Source organism: Nuphar pumila, chromosome 16 (assembly GCF_984573655.1).
Source record: "Nuphar pumila chromosome 16, dmNupPumi1.hap1.1, whole genome shotgun sequence".
NCBI lineage: Eukaryota > Viridiplantae > Streptophyta > Magnoliopsida > Nymphaeales > Nymphaeaceae > Nuphar > Nuphar pumila.
Genome location: NC_143264.1, coordinates 81923556 through 81931185, shown reverse-complemented (window position 1 = coordinate 81931185; position 7630 = coordinate 81923556). Strand labels below are relative to the sequence as shown.

Below are 7630 nucleotides of genomic sequence, written 5' to 3'. Positions count from 1 at the left end.
TAGCCAAAAAGCCTGAGAGGCTATACTTGCCCTTAAGGTATTTAATGAGCTATACCTGCCCTTAAGGTGTTCGAAGAGTTATACCTGCCCTCAAGGTGTTCGAGGAGTTATACATGCATTCAAGTTGTCTGATGAGCTATACCTGCCCTAAAGTATCCTAGGAACTATACTTGTCCCCAATGTTTATGGTTCATGCTATTTTCTACATGTATCTAATAGGCAATGTTTTTAACTCTTGAGGGTTATGAAGGAATTTATTAAAAATTTTAGGCACAAATGAGGTAACACACCTCAAAGAAAGCCCTAGTGTAACGACCCCAACTCACATCCCTTAAAAATGCATTTTTTTTTAAAACCGTTGCAGAAACCATCCCAGAAACCCGAGGCCTTTACAGTTCCACTCTCAATTGGATAACATGACCAACCACAAGAGAAACTTACACCTATTGTCTAAACCAAACCAATCATTTATTGAAATACTGATAAATAAGTCTAAAGACAATTGCATAAAAGAACTATTCAGAGTGCAGTAACAACTAAATAAACGAAAAGAAAACAAAGTAGAGCCGTAATGTCCATATGTGATCTGTCTAGCAAGTAGGGGTGGCAAAACCTGACACGACCCGCCAACCCGCCTCTTAGGCGGGTTCGGGTTGGGCAAAAACGAACCCGTTTAATAAATGGGTCGACCCGCCTAACCTGTTTATTAAACGAGTTGGGTTCGTATTAGGGGTATGCCAACCCACCAACCCGGCTGACCCGTTTAATAAATGGGTTAGGCGGGTGGGTCAACCCGCCAACCTGTTTACCCGACCCAACCAGTTTATTAAGCGGGTTGGCGGGTCGTGTCGGGTTACCCATTTAATAAATGGGTCAGGTTCGTGTTTTCCACAGTCGACCCGTTTAATAAACGAGTCGGATTCGGGTTGAGGTATGCTGACCCGCCAACCCGCCAACCCAACCTGATTGCCACCCCTTCTAGCAAGTGTGTAACACCCGTGACTTTCCTAGACGTCAGTTGCTTCACTGATTTTCTGCTTATGCGAAAAACCATAAAAATGGGGGTAAAAAATCTGAAGAATTCTGCGTACAAATCCCTCTAATGAAAATAAGTGAGCATAAAAAACACATGTACAACTTTATATAATTTTTCAAAAAAATGCAATTACGACAATTACTTAAACCAATTTAAGCATTCATGCAACATTTATTAGTATACAAGAACCTTAATCAACAACATGTATTTCAATTTAAGTAAACAAGGTATTTCACCTGCATTAAAAATTAACCATCACCCATCCAACAACATATAACATTTAAGGGAAGAAGTAAATTATGCATGTCCTAATGTATAGCAGGGTTATGCATGATTTATGTGCAATGTATGAACACCTTATTGTCATTCATTTAAGTTTCTGTTTTCATATGCATGCCCTATTAATTGCATACAATTTAAGTTCCTCTTTTTAATTACCATCGCCCGCGAATACACCAAACAGGTAAAATCGCTGAGGTCAAGTTAGGTTCTCAGGGTAGCTTAACACACAATTTGTATTTTATTACTGGGTTCCAACTTAGCCATCGACCGAATCACTTTCAGAACATTAGACCTCCACATATAATGTCGGGGACACAAGGGACACCCCATGCCCACAAGTGTCACTTTCGTGGTAAAAAAACCATTACAGTTGTAACAAACACACCACCCCCAGGTAAAGTGGCGGACTCTCCCTAAAATCGTGGTCAGGAGAAGGAACCTCAATATCGGGTTCAGGGGACCAAATTTAAGCACACAGAGTTTTTGTATCCTCACAGTCTCCCCAAGACCGGATCTCTAAGATCTCCATTCTTCAGATAAAAGATCCCAGAACATATGTTACACTGTTCTTATTTCTTATATGTTTATTAAAGTCAATTCTTTAAGTTTGCAACACCATATGCAAAAGTAAAGTGAAAACCCGCATCCTCCCTTTCGGGACTCCAGCCCGTGAGGACAACATGAACAGTGTAATAGTATGCCATACCAACTTGTGTGGTTTAAGTGATGCAATTAAGCATATAAGAAAAACAACCAAGTCCACGACTCTCTGGGCTAGTGATGATCCATTTGGCCATTGATGCATCACACAACAAAACCAAAGTGATGTGTTATATAACATCAAACTACTGTGCCAAATGCACGTGCACCCATACAAAACAAGGTCAATCATAAGCATGTAATTTCCCACCTCACATGCATTTTTGTCATGCGTATTTCCTACATCCATACACACGTATTTATGTCAAGGCATGCTCCCTGTGGGTGTGTGTGCACGTGAACAAAATTGTTTATTATGCATGTCCATGGTAAGTGAAACCTCAATCATTTAGCATTTCCATTCACCTGTATGCAAAGAGCCAAGTCTAACACGATTAACTAGTAAGCTAAAAAATTAAAGTGCTAAGCTAAGCTTCCATATGAGTCATACTATACATGAACAAAGATTCAATCGACCTGTCATTTGTCCACAAGCCTGGACAGTCAAGGAAATAGTATTTATCATATTTTCCTTTGTAAAAATATAGTCCAACACCAGTCGGATGGGCTTGGCAGGGTACCACACAACCCATGATGGGCCTGTGCATCACTGCCACGGCCTGGTAGTCAGTCGAGTGCCCCTCGGCTGGCTGCCAACCAGCCTGAGCCATTCAACAACAAAAGGGTTAATGTTGTTTGATTGTTATTTTTTTTTTGAATAATTCGAAAGAGAAACAAAAGGGTTTTTTGCCAAGTAACTAAAAGTTCAGACAGGCTACAGTAGACAGGTGAAACACTTCTCATTATACACATTTCTCATGGTCCATAGATAAATTTCTTTAATTTGCAAACCATTTTCTTGGCATCGCCTGATATAAAATATTTAGGTTGCACCATATATATTGTCTCATCAATGTCACAATTAAGGAATGCAGTTTTAACATCTATTTGATGCAGCTCTAATTCATAATGAGCCACAAGTGCCATCATAATTCTAAAAGAGTTTTTTGTAAAAAATAGAGAGAAAGTCTCTGTATAGTCAATACCTCACATTTGAGTAAACCCTTTTGTAACAAGATGAGCCTTATATCTTTTCACATTACCTTTTAAATCTTGTTTGGTTTTATATATCCATTTGTAACAAATGGGTTTCACACCTTCAAGTAATATGACAAGATCCCATACATCATTATCCTTCATAGATTTAATCTTCTCATGCATTGCATCAATCCACTTTTGAGAGTTAGAACTTTGTGTGGCTTTATGGAAGTTGATTGGATCATCTTCCTTTAAGCCAGTATCACCCTCATGTTCTTTTAGAAAGGCAATATAATCATCTGAAATTATCTTTCTCCTCTCTCTAGCGAATTTCCTTCATAGCACTTATTCTTGATGTGTTTTTTGAGGTTGTTGAGTTTGTACTCAAGGAGTGAAAGCTTGATTTTGGATAGGGAGATCTAAAGCATTGCCTTGGTCTGGATTTGTGAGAAGAATGTCAAGAATAAAAATTTGATCATTGTCAACTACAACTATAGGAAAAAAAAGAAACTCTTCTTCAAAAATAATGTCTTTTACTTTATCACTCTTCCAAAACTCAACATCCTCAAAGAAATAAGTGTTTCTCGTTTTAAAAAATGACTTATTCATAGGGTCATAAAAGTTATATCTCCTAGACCACCCGACAATGGTGGTTGGGGCGAACCGAATGCCTCACTGCCATCGCCAGACGTAGCCAACTCTGGACACTAGATGTCGATTGGGGCGAACAAAATGCCCCATCCACCGATAGCTTATATCTGATCACCTATCGGTGATTGGAGCAAACCGACACCCTCGCCCCGGTCGCCTGAGAAGTGGAAGGACCTTTCCTTGACCAAAAATAAAATGGGAAGGGGTCGATTAGCCCCTCCACTGTCCAAATTGAGACTGGAAGGACCAGATCGACCCTCTTTTGCCTGCGCCTTGATGGAAAACTGAAAAATCAGGGGGGGTTAGGGAAAATCTGTCGGTCCTCCCTCCTCCTCAAGGACTGTGCAAGCACCTGACGATGCCTACGCAAAAAATCAGATAACGTCTGACAAACCGCTAGACGTCATTCGGTGGCCTACGACCACAAAAGAGGGCGAGCCACCCTTCACGGTGAGCCGTCAGTCCTGTCAGACTTCCAATGACGCTGTTGGTCGTGGCAAACAAATTTTTTTTATTAGCCCCTAATGCCAGCAATCGAAAAAGGAAAAGACTGAATCCGACAAGATTTCAGTGACCCAACAAAGAACAAAACAATGGAAAAATCATAATTCAACGCTTTAACAGGAACAAGCCACTTTGATACCAATTGTTTTATTTTGAATCCACTGAAAAACTAAATAAATCATTAATTTTGTTCTTGCTAAATCATTGAAAATAAAACAGAAACCAAATCTTGATGCGGAAGCGTACCTGAATCCATTGGTGCTCCGGTATATTTTTGATGGGTATGATCTTATAGAATCTCTATATGTGGCCCTGCCTTTCTCTAAACCTTATGAGAGAGATTAATTTCTCTTGATATTGATGAGGAGACTGAAGAAAAAACCACTATATATGGTTTGGGGACCATAACCTAATTGTAATCAGCTAAGAGTTTATTTTCAATTTAGCCCATTATAAAATTGAAAATTGATAGATAAGGGCATAAGAGGTCTTTTCACATAATAAGACTATATCATATGAGATATCACATGGCCCAACCATATTAGATCACATACTATGAGCCTAAACATTAGACCCTACACAACGTGTGATTGTACATATTTAGGCCCATACTATTTTTTCTAACATTTTTAACTTTTTGATAGTCAAACTATGGTTAGGCTGCATTCTGCTAAATTATAAGAAAATAATTAGAGGTCATCACGTAGGTCTTGGGGACCAGTCTAGTGGCTTAACCTACGACAAACTTTCTGCCTATCTTTTCTGCATGTTGCTAGAAATCCAGGTATGATTCTTCCAAGGATCAAGAGAACAGCCTTTACACTGAGAATTGCATTTTTCACTCAAACTAAAAAATTCATATAAATGTTCTTATCATTCATTAATGAAACCTTCCTTTTAATCCTGAAAGATTCAATGAAAAGTAGAATTCAATGTCCAGATTTAAGATATATCATACGACAGCGATCTAGCACATTGGTTCTACTTTTGATATGTCTTGCCTTTCCCTTTTGCAAGACTTGTTTTTGCATAGAGAAGGTACTGCAATTTTTTCATCCAATCAATAATGGAGGTATGTGATTTCTTTTTTAGGCTCTTCCACAGTTAGTTGGTCCCACTTCTTGTCCTTAACCTGAAAAGGATTCTCAACCACATGTTTTACAGTGGAGACAAAGCTAAATAGCTTTTACTTTACATTATGTTCACCACCACTAGATAGTCTTTGCTTTACCTCACTAATAGTCTTTATCTATCTAGGGTAAATCTACATGGCCTGCACTAGTCAGCTGTCACTAATAAAATACTAGTCTCCAGTGGCAATGCACAAAATTAAAAATGGGACAGATTCAACTTCATCAACACCATGTGTGTGTGTGTGTGAAAACTTTCGGTAGAGTTACCTAGAACCGTGTATCTCAAGAATGAGCTAAGATCATCATAGGGCCATTTTCTATGGTGATTTATTAAGTCAAGATTGCACCTGACCAATCCCTTAAAAACTGGACCGGAGCTGATCTATTCAAGAGGCTATCAAGTGAACTAGTTTTGCTAATAAAGTCCAATTTACAAAGATGCAAGTATCAGAAAACATCCATTTGACCAGCTGGTTTGATAATGAAAACGCGAGTGTTTTTTTTATGACAAAAGAACCCTCACCGAAAACCAGGTCACTTAATGGCCCGTCTCCCTGTGAGGTAAAACTCCGGGTTGAGGATTACATGACCACCCAACCTTACTTACTCCAACCATGGGCAGCCCCATGCACCAGCGGGATTCGATCCTAGGCCTTCAGCTTAACACAGGACCAATGTTTGCATATCAAAGAGTTTTTGTATTGTATGGCTTCCATCGTCAACATGGCTGCTCTTAGTGATTTGTCAATAACTCTCATTGTTGAGATTACAGATGATGGCCAACGTTACAGAGGGATCTGTGTGCATGTTGCCTGTTGATAGTGACAAGTGTCAACAGTTCATTTCTCAACCGTATTTTAGCATGCATATGGAATGAAACGGCGTCAGACTGCAATTTTTAACGCATCTATAATTATTAAATTTTTTTTACCTTTTTAATAAGGAAAGTATTCCTTACAGTAATTTCCTAAGTATGCTTAACGTCAACGTGGTACTGGGCAGAGATGCAGGCAATCCATGGTGTTTATTTATTAGGCAGCCCCTTCTACTTTCTACACACTTAACCAAACAACCACATGACAATTCTGCAAACATCAGTTAAGCATTTTAACCAAACATCCACATGACAATTCTGCAAACCTCAGTTTAACATTTCATTCCTTCCAATAGTAGAAATACAAATTACAAAACCCCATAAACAGAACAACCTAAAACTCTTTATTGGAAAACATCATAGCTGGTACATTGGAGACACAAAGAAGGCTCATTCCTATTTGAGGGAGCATTCAAATGGTCATGAGAAATGTTCACAAAGTTGATTACATGTACCCTACAAGGCTTTGGACACCACAAACCAATCATAGAACCACGAACCAACCCCATCACATGGAAAGAAAAGGAACCAACTCTAACACAGGAAAGGGAAGGGTAAAAAGAGAGAACTTAGGCACACTTGAAGCCTTCAGGGGGCACTCTACCACAAGCATTGAGAAGCAGGCTGAGTGAGACAGGGATGTTGAGGTTGATGCCAAGAACGTTTGCTTTGATGACAGTGCAGAGGCAGACTGCAGCATCAACGTCAGCAAGACCCTCAAGGAGACTGCAGCACTGGCTGCTGCCTGGGCCCACCACCAAGTGCACCAATCCACCGAGCAAGTCACCACAGGCAGCCAACTTCAGGGTATCCCTAGGGCACTTGGGGTATGGGTTGTAGGGAGGGTACTTTGGAACAGGGGGTGGGATGTATGGAGGGTACTTTGGCGTGGGCTTTGGCTTTGGCTTGTGTGTGGGTGGGCATGGCTCCACATAGTTGGAGGAGACACAGGTAAAGAAGAGAACGTTTAGAGTGAGAAGCAATGCAGCAAGGGAGGAAGATGGTGCAGCCATTTTCCCTCTCTCTACTCTCTCCCTCTAAGGTTTGTACTTGTTGGGTGTGTATTGGGGTGGGTTAATGGACAAGGCTTTTATAGAAGAATGGAAGGATAGAGAAGGTGGCACAGTGGGCAGTTTTGTTTTGGTGTTTTGGTTTTTCTGATAAAGAAGAATAGGCACCCATGTGAACCCAGTGGCCCCGTATTAGCTGTAATGGTGGATGCGATTAGCTAAGGAGTTTTTGGGTGTTTGTGTTGTGGTGATTGCTCCCCATCAAACAACAACGTGAATTGTTTGGATGCATATGTAGCATAAATTAGTTGTTTTTTCCTTTTTCTATTTTTATGTACATTTCTTTGCACGCAAATGTGGTTCATAATTTAGTCCACTTGTGGAGCATTGAACAAAAAACTTT

At 39.9% G+C, this 7630-nt stretch overlaps 1 pseudogene; it reads right to left on the bottom strand.

Annotated features, from left to right (window-relative positions):
• Window positions 1-6473: 6473 nt before the first annotated feature.
• LOC149813837 (14 kDa proline-rich protein DC2.15 pseudogene) lies at window positions 6474-7230 on the bottom strand (annotated as a pseudogene).
• Window positions 7231-7630: the final 400 nt, after the last annotated feature.